The sequence below is a fragment of the Lutra lutra genome, chromosome 12 (assembly GCF_902655055.1).
Source record: "Lutra lutra chromosome 12, mLutLut1.2, whole genome shotgun sequence".
Classification (NCBI taxonomy): Eukaryota; Metazoa; Chordata; class Mammalia; order Carnivora; family Mustelidae; genus Lutra; species Lutra lutra.
In genome coordinates, this window is record NC_062289.1 from 75,483,326 (window position 1) to 75,497,830 (window position 14,505).

A 14,505-nucleotide genomic window follows, 5' to 3' on the forward strand; every position below is an offset into this window, starting at 1 on the left:
AAGAGCCGGTCAGAGTCAGGCCGGGAGCCTGGAGCCCCCCAGATGGGCAGGGTTGGCTGTTAGTGGGCAGCCCCCAAGGGGCAGCCAGAGCGAGGCAGGGATTAGCTGGGTGAGAGCAAGAGTTAGTACAAAGGAGCCAGAGATTAGCCCACAGAGACAGACCAAGGTGCCTACTGGAGGTGAGGCATAAAATCACCCCCAGGTGTGGCCCTGGCGTAGCGGCTGGCGGGCTCTGGGGAAGGCAAGCTGGGGCAGCGCCATGGGTGGGAACAGGACAGGGAGCCGGGGATTAATTTCTGGCCGGCCTGAGGGACTGCAGGACCCTGGGGGGCCCTGGGGTTCACGTCTTGCTTCCTACTTCCTTCCCCTGCGAACCCCTGAACACACGGTAGTTCTGTTTTCTTCCTTGCCTTCCCAAGCTTCTTGATGTGGACAGCACTTCTCAACGACTTCCGGTGTGAAAAATGGCCCATATCTACTCCCGGTGTGGGGAACTCCTCTCTACCGGCTTCAGGGAGGGGAAGGGCCCCTCTAGCCAACTACTGTTGCAAGAAGGGCCCTTCTCACTGATCTTTCGGCCTGTCCTTCTCATGCCTAGTGATAAGGGGAGAAACCACTCTTACTGACTTCTGACTTCCGGTTAAGAAATGCCCCTCTGGCCAACTTCCTGTACTAAATGCTCCACTCAGTGATCCCCAGTGTGGCAAAGACCCCTTTCGTTGACTTCCTATGCAGGAACTCCTCTTACTGACTTCTGGTGTGGACCACGCCCCCTTTCACTGACTTCCGGGGGCGGCACACGCCCCCATTGACTTCCTGTGTAGGACCATGCCTCTTCTTGTCACTTTCCGAAGGAGTCAATTCCACCCTTGTTTCCCTCCGAAGGAGGACACACAGGCCACAGGCCCCTTCTCTCTGCCCCTTGGCTGGGAAGAGCCCAGTGTTCCATGCTGCAGACCCACAGGCCTCCCCACTCACATCCCAGAGGTTTCCCTGGTCCCGCCCCTTCCCAGTGGCCACCAGACTTCAGCACAAAGGAGAGATGTTCACGCTCGGAGGCGGGCCTCCTACATCCGCATGACCGCCGCCTCCTCTGGGCCACTGGTGTGGTAAACACGGCCGTCCCTTGCCTTAGATCTGGTCCAGTGGACTCTGAACTCACAGCCAATTGAGGCAGCAAAGTGGGCCATCGGTGTGCAGGATCAACCCCAGGAACTCTGCTTGCCAAAAGGAGGGGGTGCCCAGAGCTCGGCAGGGCTGAGGTTAGTAAGAAGAGAAAACGAGGTTAGTAGGGGCTGGGTTAGTAAGTCAGAGCACAGCACCAGCGAACGGGAGCACTTCAGCAGACACACACAGGAGTCACTAGGAGAAAAGGAAGAACACACACAGGTCCATTAGTTGGTTAAGGGATGGGCAGGGGGCAGTTGAGGGGCCCCCGGAGTTAGACAGGTTAGTAATCGAACAAAAGAGCTGCCTACAGAAAAAGAAAGCTTGGAACAAGGAAGAATGTGGGAAGAGACAGGGTTCAAAGCGAGTGTCTGGCCCCAGGCAGAAGGTTCTGTGTGCAGAACACCCAGAGGGACCAGGGCCGAGGCAGGGGACGTGATCAATCAGGTTTTCTGGGCTTCCCACCCCCAACCCTCACTCGTTTTTTTTTTTTTTTTTTTTTTTTTTAAGTATCTGCCACATGTCAAGAACTTTATATTCACAGGACTCCTCACCGCAGCCTGTGAGGTGAAGATCATAGCCCCCCCTCTGCTGCTGAGGAAACCAGGTTCAGAGAGGTTAGGTGACTTGCTCCAAATCGCCCAGCAGGAAGTGGCAGAGTTGTGGAGTCCTGCTCGCGCGCCCTGTCCTGGAATGTGGGTCTGCACAGAGATCCCAGGCCACGGGCAGGGCCTTCTGGAGCGTCGTCTGCCCCCATGTCCCAGCCCCTTGGAAGGCCCATGAGCTGCAAGGTTAGTAGGGTCTGGCTGCAGGGGGTTAGTAGGGCATGCTGGGGCCTGGTTAGTGGGTTAGTCAGTTGGCGGAAGGCCAGGCACCTCATCACACCCCGCAGCGGCCTGGCCGAGCCCTGGGTTAGTAGGTTAATCACACCATGCAACACGGCCCCGGCCCCTCAGCTGCGGCTCCGGAGGCCTCCCGTTCCCACCAGCCAGGGAGTGGGGCCTGACCAGGGCAGGGGGTCCGCCTCCATGCTCCTCAGCCCCCCAGAATGAAGCCTCTCCTGTGGCCCCCACCCCAGAGCGTTTTGCTTTGCGATTTCTCGGCTGTGGGCTTCAAGGGCCCTCCCCTTGAAAAGAGACCCTGATGGTCCTGGCCGGAAACCCCTGCCTGGTTCTGGTCAGCCCCTTCCCAGAAGGCTGGATCCTGTCACACTCAGGCACACGGGCACACACACCAGCATCTTCCCACAAAAGGGTTGATGCCCCAGTGGCATCAAGCCCAGAGGTACCGTGTCCAGTGGACACCTCCTCCACCAAGTGCCAGGCTTCCAGCTACTCAGACCACTGGCCTGCCCTCTTCCTCTTCAGCCCACACCAAAACTGCACAGAGCTCACTTGATTCCTGGAACTGAGTTCCAACTCCCCTGGCCCCTCCTGGTCTACTGCCTTTCCAGCCACTGCTATAAAGCCCCTGAGTGTGTCAGGCTGTGTCATCTCCTATCCCAGCTGTAGTTTTTCCACAGAAGGCCCACCAGATGGCCCCCTCAGTTCTGAATGATGCCCCATAAGAAAAAGGCCCTATTGCCATAAAACAGGAGAACACTGAATCCTGCCTGTCCTTGAGTACTCACGATTCCCATTGGCACTTTAAAGGCTCTGGTAAGTCCTGCATTTTAGAAACTGGATGAATTTGAACTTTTTTTTTTTTTTTGGTAAGAGCAATGGTATCTCCTAGGACTTACTTTGCAAATCTCTTCCAGGGGCCTGGAAGCTGTCAGCTAAGCCACATCTTTCTCATCCTTCAAAACCTTCCTGGGAAGACTGCCCAGGTGATTCTGGGACCTTACTCCCACCCCCCAACCCCGAGCACTCAGAACCTATGACTGAGTGGACTGTTCTCTGCCCGCTTCTCCAGTCCTCCAGTTCCAATTGCTTGGCGGTGCCATCCTGTACGTTTCAATCATGCCTAGAGCTTCACCTATATCCCCCTGCAAGCAACCAGCACAGGAAAAAAGGGCCCATGGTAGGCGCTCACTCCTGATGAGAGGGTATCCCAGGAGGCATTTGGAGCTACTCAGGAGACCATAAAGTGCAGCTACCTCCCCAAGCTGATTTGAGGTAGATATTAAGAAACACAGGCAGCGGAAGTGCCTCTGGCTTAGAAGATGCCGAGCTGGCAGTTCTGGAGCACCGAAAATAGATAAGCCCTGAATCTAAACCCCCAAACAGATGGGAGTGTTGACGGAGCAACCCGCTAGGAGCCCTGCACTGGGCAGGCATGAGCCTTTACTGACTCCTCCTGCACTGCCCTCCCCTCCAGCGGAGCAGATGGTTCCTGTTACAGAATGGACATAGGACTCACAGAGGTGAGGTGACTTGCTCAAGATTGTGTAGCGGGAGACACACCCTGCGGCTCCAAAGCTCAGGCTCCTCCCAGGACAGCCTTCCCCTGGGACTCCTCCTCACTGCCCTGGTCCAGCCAGCTCCCTGTATCCCTAAAGCACTGGGACCATCCTAGCACAGTGTCACCTACTCTCGGTCCCTACGTCACCTACTCTTAGTCCCTACGTCCCCTACGTCTGCTCTCCCTCCCTCTCCCCGTGGCTGTGGGGCTGCTGAGGGGAAGATGACTCCTTCTTTCCACCTTCGCAGTAAGCATCTGTGTGACTGGATCCCGCCCCCGCAAATCCATAGGTTGCAGCCGTCACCCCCAAAGCCACCGTATTTGGCGATGGAACCTTTACAGAGGAAATTAAGGCTCAAAGAGGCCCTAAGAGTGGGACCCTCCTCCGACAGGACTGGCACTCCTTCGAAAAACAGGAAGAGACACCAGATCGGTCCCTCTTCCTCCCTCCCCCACTAAGTGCACACAGAGAAAAGGCCCAGTGAGGACACACGGAGAAGGTGGCTCTCTACAGGCTAACGAAAGAGACCTTGGGAGAAACCATCATTCCCACCTGGATCTTGGGCTTCCAGCTACCAGAACTATGAGAAAACACATTTCTGCTGTTTAAGCCTCCCTCCCGGGGTGTGGTCTGCTTTTAGGATAGCTTGAGCTAATTCAGGCTCCCTCTCCGCTTAGGAAAAGAACACCGGCTTTTCAACCTGCCTATGGAAACCCACGGACTGCTTCTGGGCTAGCACTGGACCCCCGCTCCCCACCCCCCAGACAGGCTGGAGAATGGAGGGTGGAGAATGGAGACGTGCCCAGGGAGGTGAACGTGCAGCCGTGTGACAGGGGAGGGCTGCATGTGCCTGGGACCTGCACTGCTTGGTCCCCCAAGGACAGAATCAAGGATCTGTGCAATAAGGAACAGAGATCAGAGATCTGGCTGGGGTCATCTGACCCCTCGAGCCTGGGGACAAGGCTGGATCCAGCCTGTTCCCTTTGGATGGTGCGAAAAGGGCCCAGTTTCTGTCTCCCTCTGGCAAGCTCCCCCTACCTGGGCCTCCTCATCTCTTACAAACCCTCCCCTTTCGGGATAGCACAGCTTCTGCCTCTCCATCTGTCTCCCAAAACTCAACCACACTGGGGGAAGGCCCGGACTCCTCCCAGACCCTGACTGCCCCCTTCCTGTGACCATCAGGCAGAAAGCAACAGAGAAAAACCTCATCCAAAAAGCACCCACAAAAATGAGAATCGCTCAAGGCAAACGGCGCAAGACAGACGCCAGGCGATGGAGCCCACGAAGCTGTGTCTGGCCTCCCTTCCACTAGGCAGCTCCACCCTGACTCCCATCCCTGTGGTCCTGCCCCAGCCTGGAGGGTCCTTCCAGACCCAGCCTTGGTAAGGGTATGGTCCGTGGGGCCTTGGCCCAGGAGCAGGGCTGCAGAGAGCCATCAGGTCGGCACAAGGCCAAAAAGTGGTGTCCAGGCACACAAGGTAAGGTCTGATAGGCAGGGTCTAGGGGGACACGGAGGGACAGTGGGCGGCCAGCCTCCCTCGTAGCCCTCCCTCCAGCTGCCCTCCAGAGCCAGGGCCTGTCCTCAGCCAAGCGCCAACCAGAAGGGCCCTTGATCCTTTTGTCTGAGGCTCCATCTGAGCAGCTGGGAAAAATGAGGTCTCTCGAGAATTGTCCAGAGTTCCAGAAAACCAGCAAAGGCTGCTCCCTGTATCACTGTGGCCGGAGTCCAGAGTCACGCGGGCTCCAGAGAGACCACACCAGGAGTCCTGGAGACGCAGCCGGGAAGGGCCACCTGGGGGGGGGGGGGTGGGAAATGCAGCAAGTTAGGTAGAGGGCACATCCTCCATCCCCCAGCACTCCACACCCCCCAACCTAACCCCTCATCTGAGGGGGGGACACCTTCAGAGACCCTCAGTTTCCCTAGAAAGGGTAGAGAGGGTGGGGATCAGGGCTTTAGACACTAATGACTTCTAGAAGAAACTCGGGAATGGAGTTTCTCCACCCTGGCAGGGCTAGCTCAGGGAACAGAAAACCAATCAGGGGAGCCGGAAGCAAAGCCAAGGGCATCATAGGCAGAAAAGGGGCAGGGTCCAAGTGGGCAAAAAGAGCCTTCAGAGTCCCCAGGGGGTTTGGATTCCCTTTACAACATTCCCATGGAGGGAATTTCTGCACCACCCACCCCCAGTACACACACACACACACACACACACACACACACACACACACTTCCCAGGATGGGGAGCTCACTCCTTCTCTGAGACCGTGATAAAGCACATTCTGGTGTGAAGATCTGAGAGGGTGGAACTGTGTCTCTGGAGTGAACCTCTGGATCCCCGGAATCTCGCTGGGAGAAGGTACTTGGTCCGTGTTTGTGCTGAATGAGGGAATGTACTGAAATGTCTGTCATAACCCACCCACGGTGGTCTTGATTCTATCCCGCACACCCCCACAAGACCACGCGGAGCAAGCCTTCCAGCCACCTGGCTCCTCCCCTCCACCCCTCTCACCTCAGGCCTTTCTGGCAATGGAACGATCATCCCCCATAAAACTAAGCTCAATGCAACTTCCTTCCCCCATGCTTACCCAGGTTTACCTGGAAGCACCCAGCCAGCACGTGGGCAGCCCAGGCCCAGCTCCCAGCTCCTTTTCCGTGTAGATCCCATCCTGGAAGACAAAAGAGCCAACCACACCGCAGGAGAAAACTGCACCCAGACCCCATCCCCCAGCCCGGGCCTGGCCAGAATTCTCTGCTAGTAAGAAGAAGGGCACCCTGGGCCAGAGAGGCTGGGCCCAGACACACTCCCCTTTACCTCCCTTCCTCCCACCCCAGAATGTCCTCGGGATAAGGGGGGGCTCCCTCACCCACCTCCCTGTTCCCCAAAAACTGCAGAAGGGGCCTCAGGACAAAGTAAGACAAATTCAGCTGAGCAGAAGCAGTGAATGGAGTCAGGAATCCAGAGTCCTGATCCAGCTTTGCCATTCTGTGTAGCCCCGGGGAAGTCTGTCCCTCTCTCTCTCTCTCTCTCTGCACCCTGGGATCCTTCCAGCCCTACGTTCACCCAGAGTGCACAGTACTAACCCACAGTGTGAGGCAGTGGAGGGGAAAGAGGGGGGCCCTACAGATCAGCCTCGGATACGTTTTTGCCCCCATCAAATGCCTCCTAGTCCTGACCCAGAATCATATCTCAGTTTTGCTTCTGGTGACAGCTAAGCTCTCTTCATCGGCTGGCAGAGCTGGGCCAGGAGAGTCGGGGGCGCCTCTTAGCATGTGTCCAGAGCTTGCTTCGGGCACCTGGGACTCAGGGCACGGGTCCAGATCTGGAGGAAAGAATGTGGCCCTAGAGTCACCGTGCCCACGTCCCCACTTCACTGCTGGGTAAAGGAGCCCTGGGCCAAGCTTTATAAATATGATAATGACAAAGGGCCACTGAGAAGAGCCACCAGGAGTCCCCAACCCCCATCTGACTCACTTCTTCTGACCCCAGATCTACAGGTTCTCAATATGAGGTCATTAAACTCCAGTCTACAGAAGTTCCTGATGGTGGAGTTGACTAAATGCTAGCCTCCGTGCCAAAAGAGGGGTGTGACGGTCACCCTCTCTGGGGCCCCGTAAAATGGGGAAAAGGTCTCTGTTTGTGACCTAGAGGGCTAGAAAATCTGATCACCCATCTCCCCTCCCACATGGGGATTCTGAGGTTCTGTACTTTCCTGCACAGACTGAGAGAGAGCAGGCGGGTAGGCTGTGGGCAGGTAAACTGGAATACTTATCTGCAAGGCGGCTTCCCGGGTGTGGCCAGGAACGTTCGGGAGGAACTCGGAAATCCCTTCTCTCTCCTCTGTCCCAGGACCTCGCTGCACTCTGTTAATAGACCCTAGGCTGTTCACAGTGGCCCTTCCCCTGGTTCCGCAGACCCCGATATCCATAAGGCAATGAAGGTTTCGAGGGAAACGTCAACCCTTGATTCAAGCAGGTAGCTGTCTAGGAGGGTAGAAAGGGAGGCATGTGTGTTAAGCGCAAACAGGTGAGACTGGCTCCCCAGCCCCACATACCCGATGTGCGACTCGATGTTCATTACGCTCCAAGGTGTAGCCACTGACTTGGCACACGGTGAGAGCTCCCAAAATTGTTTTCACCTGTCGAGGAAATATCTGTGTAACACCAGTGTCCCAGAAACAGGATATGCCTCCTGAAATGCGGGTGCCTTTAACCCCAGTAACACAGATCAAGTCAAAATCCTGTCCTTGTGGGTGGATGAACATTCGTACGTTCGTATAACAAAAGCTACGCCTCAGTAAAGAGGAATAAATGATTGTTACGTGCTGCGACTTGGACGAACCTCGAAGATAGAATACAGAGAGAAAAGAAGCCAGGCACAAGAGGCTGCGTGCTGTTTGACTCCATGTACGTACGTGACATGTCCAGAAAAGGCAAACCTACAGAGACAGAAAGAAGATTAGGGGTCATCTGAAATCAAGAGCTGGGTGGTGGAGATTAGCCATAAGTGGGTCCGGGGGAACCTTACCAGGGCAGTAGAAATATCTTAAAATGGATTTATGACAGTGGGTGCACAACTTGGTACATTTGCAAAAAATCATCGAACTGTGCATGTGAGACGAAGTTATATATTTACACCAAGCTTCGGTAAAGTAAGACCCAAGAAAGGATTGAACTACTGATCCATGCTATAACAAGGAGGAACCTCAAGACATTATCCTCAGCAAAAGAAGCCAAATGCAAAAGATTCCATGTTAATGGAACTTTAGAAAACACAAGTCGAGTTTCTAGGCTTAGAAAGCCAATCAGTGGTTCCCTGGGGCTGGGGCCAGGGCGGGGAGGGAACTGACAGAGAAGGGAAACAGGGGAACATTTGGGGTGCTGAAGGTGTTCTAGATGTGGATTGTGACAATGGTTATGCAGGTGTCCACATCTGGCAAACACAGATTGAAATGTATACTTAGAATGAGTGCATGTTATTATATCTAAATCGCTAATGTTATTTTTCAAAACTCCTTTGATGTAATGACAAAGGATAAGAATGGAGAAGAGCCAAATCAAAGGTCAGACAGAGACCTCCATGGGGCCCCAGGGCCTTGGCGTCTCAGCTCCCACTACTCCGCCACTCCTCCACTGCAAGCCAAGGTCAGGGGCCCCAGCAAGGAAGCCTTGCTTGAAAGGTTGGACCCCAGAAGATTCTAGAGGTCCCTCCTACCTCTAAGATTCAGGGGGTTTCCACCCAAATGGATTTCATAGCATGAAGCTGGAGTCTGTTACCCCAAGGGTGCACAGAAGGGTCATCCTGGCTGTTCTTCGATGCTGTTATGGTCGTAGTGGTCACGTCGATGTGTCTGCAACCCCATGGGTGGGCAGGGTGATGGGTCCAGCTGTCACTGAAGCAAAATAAAGAAGAGCAGGGGACTAAATATGTACCCACATGTACACTGGAGAGCATCAGAAGTGAAACAGGAGCGGCGCCTGGGAGGCTCAGTGGGGGAAGCATCAAACTCTTGCTTTAGGCTCAGGTCATGATCTCAGGGTCCTGGGATCGAGCCCTGAGTCAGGCTCCGTGCTCAGCGGGGAGTCTGCTTCTCTCCTTCTTCCTCTCCCTTTGCCCTTCCTCGCCCTTGCTCTCTCTTTCTCTCTCTAATTAAGTAAAAAAAATAAAATAAAATAAAATAAAATAAAACGTATAAGAAAAAGAAAACAGGAAATTGGGAGATATCTGGGAGGAGCCATGGCCAGCCTAAGCAGCTTATCGCACTGGACAGGGCACGGGCTTGAAGGCACAGGTTCCATCCTGCTGTGCCACACCGAGCAAGTACACTCCGGCTCTGGGCCTGACTTCTTTCCCGTAAAATGGGACAATAATGGCGCCCACATTGCGGAGCTGCCGTGAGGATCCCATGGGATGATAAATACTATCTATGAGCTCACATGCTATTTTCTTACACTGTTAGTACTACCACTGCACGCGCGGTTCTTTACACCATCATGGAATATTCCTGTTCCCCCCAAACTCTGTGCCGTTCCTGGTAAGGGAGGAACAGCTGCCAGGGAAATATGCATTTGGTTGCATTTTAGGGTCCCTCTGGGTTCTTGGGTTTTTGCTTTTTTTTTTTTTTTTTTTTTCCCTGACTCTGGAATAAAATTGCTGCTCAGAGAGCTGGCATACGGGAGATGTTGGCCTAAATTGCCTCGGGTGAGTGAGTGCCGAGAAGTAACGGGCACCTCCTGGGAATAAGGAGCAGCACAGGAACAGCGAGCAGGAAGCAGACCCATCTGCAGAGCAGCGGAAAGCCCCATTTCTGGACAAACTCAAACGCGGCCTACACAAAAGAGGTGCTTAGAAATTCAAGTCGACCTCACACAAGGGAGCCCCTGAGCTGCGGGAGAGAGGGAAGAGCGCTAAAGGAAGACGATGAAGGGAAACCAACACATATTGAGGACAGAGGCTAACTGGGGGCACGTCAGCCTACCTGACAGAATAATAAACTGGGTTTTCTTGTCCCTGACTTACAGATGAAGAAACACGTCCGAAGTGTCTCGCTCCGACATCACCCAGCCAGAGCGTGAGGTAACTGGATTCTAAACAGGCTTGCGGAACCCCAAAGGGGTAGAAGACTTGTGCTCAAATATGGGGTGGGGTGAGATGGGAGAAGACCCCCGGGGAGGGTATGTGCACGCCTCAAGCACTGTGATCGGCAGCATTAATACTACTGTGGGGGAAATGGTCCACAATTGCTAAACCACACCAGGTCCCTTGATTAGCTGCTTCCATGGTCTCAAGGCAACTGATTAAGCTGGCATTTAGGAGAAGAGATGGTGGACCATAGTAGTTACAAACACGCGTTTCAGAGTCAGGACTTGACACTGGGGGTCAAGTCCTGACTCTCCTTCCAATGGGCTGTGTGATCCTGAGCTAATCACACCACCTCTCTGAGCCTCGTTTCTCAGCTGGAATACCCAGAAAGGTCTCCGTGAGGCAGCACCCAGCAAGAAGCCTGGCAAAAGGTCATGAAATTGTAGAGATGTTGGTTCCCATTCATTATCTGCTCTGTCTCCTTGAGGACACAGTGGTTCAGTCTGTCCCTCCCTTCCATGACTCATCCAGCTTTCATAGGGGCCCACCTGGACCACTCAGGAGTTGGGGAATGACACCTGCCTCATCTGATCCAATCAGCCTGGAGAGGGACTCAGACGCAGATGTCACTCTCAGCTGGCCCTTGCCTCTGCCCCTGTGTATCCCTGGGTATTGTTCTACAGAGTTCCCTCTGACAGATGAGCCAGGCATCAGGAGACTAGAAGAAGGATCCCCTCCAAACAAAGGACTAGCCTATAAGTTATTCACCAGTCCATTGAGCTTGCACAATGGACCCAGGCCCCAGAAACACCCCCTGCCCCCCCCACTCAAACAGCCCAAGGGTCGCCCAGGAGAGGAACCAACAGCCCCAATACAAATTAAAGCAAATAACTGAGGATCAATACAAGACTCAGGAGCCACACAAGTGAACTCAGCCAGTATACAGTGGGCATACTAAGCAATAATATCTCTATTAGGCACCTACTGGCTACAGGCACTCTGTATATACTGCTTCATAGCTTCGAGACAGCCTTTTAAGGCAGGCATTGAGATTAAGGCAAGGATTATGATTCCCACTCTACAAGATGAGGGGACTGAGGCTCAGAGGAGGGAAGTTAATTCCTTACTGAAGCGGACGGAAAAAGCAGGTGACACGGGTGGAAGCATGTTATCAGATCCAGAGAAGGAACCTTAAAAATGAAGATTAAAAAAAAGAAAGAAAGAAAACAACTGGCAGGTCCAACAAAAGCGATTGGATAGAATACATTGGTTTTTTCCAACCTTTTACAATCATCATCCATTTTATTAAGCGTATGAAATTTGTTTCTAAAATCACCCAAAATGACAAAATTCTCATTTTTAACCCAGGCATACAGAGTGGGTCTCCTAAAGCTCCAGTAAAGCATTATGGTTCCTTTGGGGGGCTCTGAGGACCAGCTCTCTTCTCCAGGAGGAGTGGAGAGATGGACCTCAAAAAATGCAGCAAGAAGGATGCAGGGTAGATTTCAGAACCTTTCTCAATGGCAAGGGTCATCAAAAGATCAAGTGCCTGGTGTGGGGGGGGCATAGGAGATGTTACCCGGAAAATTCTCTCAACGTGAAATTAATGAGTCAGTGCGGGATGAATTCAATGCCCCCCAAAGCGAGGCACTGGCAAAGTGTCCCAGAGGAAACCATTCTGCTCTGACTGCGACACGGTAAGGCGCCGCGGTGGGGGGAGAGGTTGGGTACTGTTCATTCCACAAAGGGTCTCACCACCTGCTTGATGAGGGGGAGGAGGGGCCTGAGTAAACATCCAGATGCCCAGCCCCACCCCAGTCCTGCTGACTCATCCCCCCGGCCACGTGGCACGGACATCTGCATATTTGAAACAACGCCCCTAAAGTCTGAGAACCGCTGTCCTCAGGTTTCCCTGTCTGTCAAGTGGAATTACTCATCCCCGCCTTCCCCCTCCCGACCAACCCCCACCAAACCCAGACATCGCAGAGCTCCCAGGCGCTCCCAGAGGGGAATGCGCTTTGGAAAGTGAAGTACTGTGCCCAGAACCAGCGTTCTGCTCGGGGTTGGCGCTCAGTCTGGGGTTGGCATCGAGAAAAACAAAGCCTCTTGCCGCACGTTTTGTCGCCTTTCTCTCCCCACCCGTCTCCCCGCACTACTGCCTCCCTCCCTACCCCCTTCCCCCAGCAGCAGGTGGGGGCGTTTTCCCCGCGGCGGCACTGCAGTGGGGTGTGCGCGCCAGCAATCCCCGCGCGCGCGGCAGCCGCTGGTCTTGGGCCTGGGATGAGGGTAGGAAATCCAGGCCCCCCAGGCCTCCCCCTGCAGAGTCCAAGAAGCAATTTCTCTAACCCAGGACCCTCCGCTGAGGGGGACAGGAGATCTGGCATCTCCCTCTTCAATTTCCAGCCTCTCTCGAGAGTGTCCTCCTCCTAGAGGAGGGAGAAGGAGGTGGCAAGGGAGCTGGTGGGTTCCGAGGGCTCCCCAGACGTGTTTGGGGGTATAAACTGGGCTTTGGACTCCTACCTATCTGGATACAAAATCATGGGCTGTGTGACCTTGGACGAGTACCTAATGCTCTCTGGATCTCAATGTCCTCATCTTTAAAATGGGGTTCTTACCTCCTCCTGGGACTGTTCTGGTAATGCGTGCAAAGCACTGGACATGTTGCTGGCATAAAGTAAGCACTCTATAAACTGATGTATTATTCTTATCATTATCATTGCCATTATTCTTTTCAAGGAAGGTGGTTTTCCTGTCTTCCCCATCCCCTTGGACCCACCCAGCACGCCGCACAACTAGAATCTGAGTCCCACTGATGGGGCCTGGGCAGGCACTGGGCGGTGGGCTCCGTGTGAGGGAAGAGGGGCTCAAGCACCCCGCTCCCACCCCCAGTTCCGAGGCCATGCGGGCTCTGTCCCAGGCTTGGCCACTGAGCTGCCAACCCGGTGGGCCAAGAAGGTCCGGGGTCCCCTCCTGTCTGGTTGGCAGGGTGGTGTGGGGAGGTTCTTTGTTCGCCCTCGGATCATGACTGAAGACCCCCACTCGCACTGGACTCCCAGCGCAGTCTCCCCTCCCGCCCCCAAGCCCCACCCAGGCCAGGGTCTTGGCCGCCCCGGACAAGCACTTGCGGCAGAAGCTCTCCATCCAGCAATTGGGGGGCACTCCGGTCAGTCTTTTCCATCCCCTGAACACTGCCTGGGACCCTGGGACCCACCCTGGACCCCGACATCGGAGAACGAGGCTGTTCGCGGCGCGGGGACCAGGACGCTTAGGGAGGAAAGGCTGTGAGCACGGGGCGGCGGCTTACCTCGGGTCCGCGGTCCTGCGGCGCGAGTGCAGAGGGCTCTTTGTGCCCGGGCTCACGGCGCAGAACTGGGGGAGCCCCTGCAAGCGCCTCCCATCGCAAACTCCTCCCCGCACTCGTCCGCAGCCTCCCTCCCTCCGGTCCCCCGAGCTCAGCCGGCGTCGTCTTTGTAAGCTGCTGCAGCGCCCATGAAATTTTAATGCGGGAGCGACTGGCGGGCGGAGGAGCCCCACCCCCGGCCCGAGCCTCGGCCCCCCTCGCGCCACCCCCAGCCCCTGCAACCCCGCGGACTCCCCTCTCCCGCTCCCCACCCCCGCCGGGGTCCTGGCCCGCGAGCGGGGGGAGCGCGCCTCCGCCCCCGCGGCACAAAGGGGCGAGCGGGGCCTCCAGCATCCCAGCCCGCGGCGCTGCCATGGCAACGCTTGCCCTGCCGGACTCGGCCCAGGGCGCGCTGATGGAGAGGTGCGCGCGACCGCGGGCCCGGGAGCCCAAGCCCAGAGCCCCGCGTAGTGGGAGGACCCAGGACACTGGTCCTGGAGCACCAGGTGCTTCACCCTAGTGGCCTCCGAGTATGCTTCTCAATGATTCCTGCTAGATGGGCACAAGCTTATGGTGGAGTGAAGATTTGAACCCCTGCCTGTGGCTTCATGCCCCTGGAAGTGCCACAACACCACTTGGCCCCACTACTTTTTATAAGTTCGGTCTTTAATTTTTTGAAGGGCCCTCTGCTTAGAACCTACTGTTCCATAGAGCAGGGATGCTAGAAAGCGGTCCTAGACCAGGGGCGTCAACATCACTTGGGAACTTAGGAGAAATGCGAATTCTCAGGGCTCACCCCAGCGCTACTGGGTGGAAAACTCTGGGGTGGGGCCCAGAGCTCTGTGTTTTAACAAGCCCTCCAGGGGATTCTGATGCACATTCAAGCTTGGGCACCACTGTGCTAGACTGTCCCAGTGGCCTCTATAACCCGCCTGTCCTGGGTTTCCATTTCAGCTTCCTGCACGTCCTCTGGCAGATGACCTTGGACACAGCGTTCCTGAAACTTGGTTTCCTAG

The 14,505-nt window shown here is 55.1% G+C and overlaps 1 long non-coding RNA gene across 6 annotated transcripts; it reads right to left on the minus strand.

Annotated features, from left to right (window-relative positions):
- Nucleotides 1-2,879: 2,879 nt before the first annotated feature.
- LOC125082510 (uncharacterized) lies at nt 2,880-13,741 on the minus strand. Of its 6 annotated transcripts, none has more exons than XR_007121996.1 (7): nt 13,454-13,741; nt 8,782-8,959; nt 7,909-8,005; nt 7,622-7,705; nt 6,155-7,550; nt 5,819-5,945; nt 2,880-5,363 (listed from the first exon to the last, which is right to left on the minus strand). It is a non-coding gene; the product is annotated as an uncharacterized LOC125082510 (long non-coding RNA). The 6 variants fall into 6 exon arrangements; XR_007121993.1 differs by having other exon boundaries at nt 7,622-7,758; XR_007121994.1 differs by having other exon boundaries at nt 7,622-8,005; nt 8,844-8,959.
- Nucleotides 13,742-14,505: the final 764 nt, after the last annotated feature.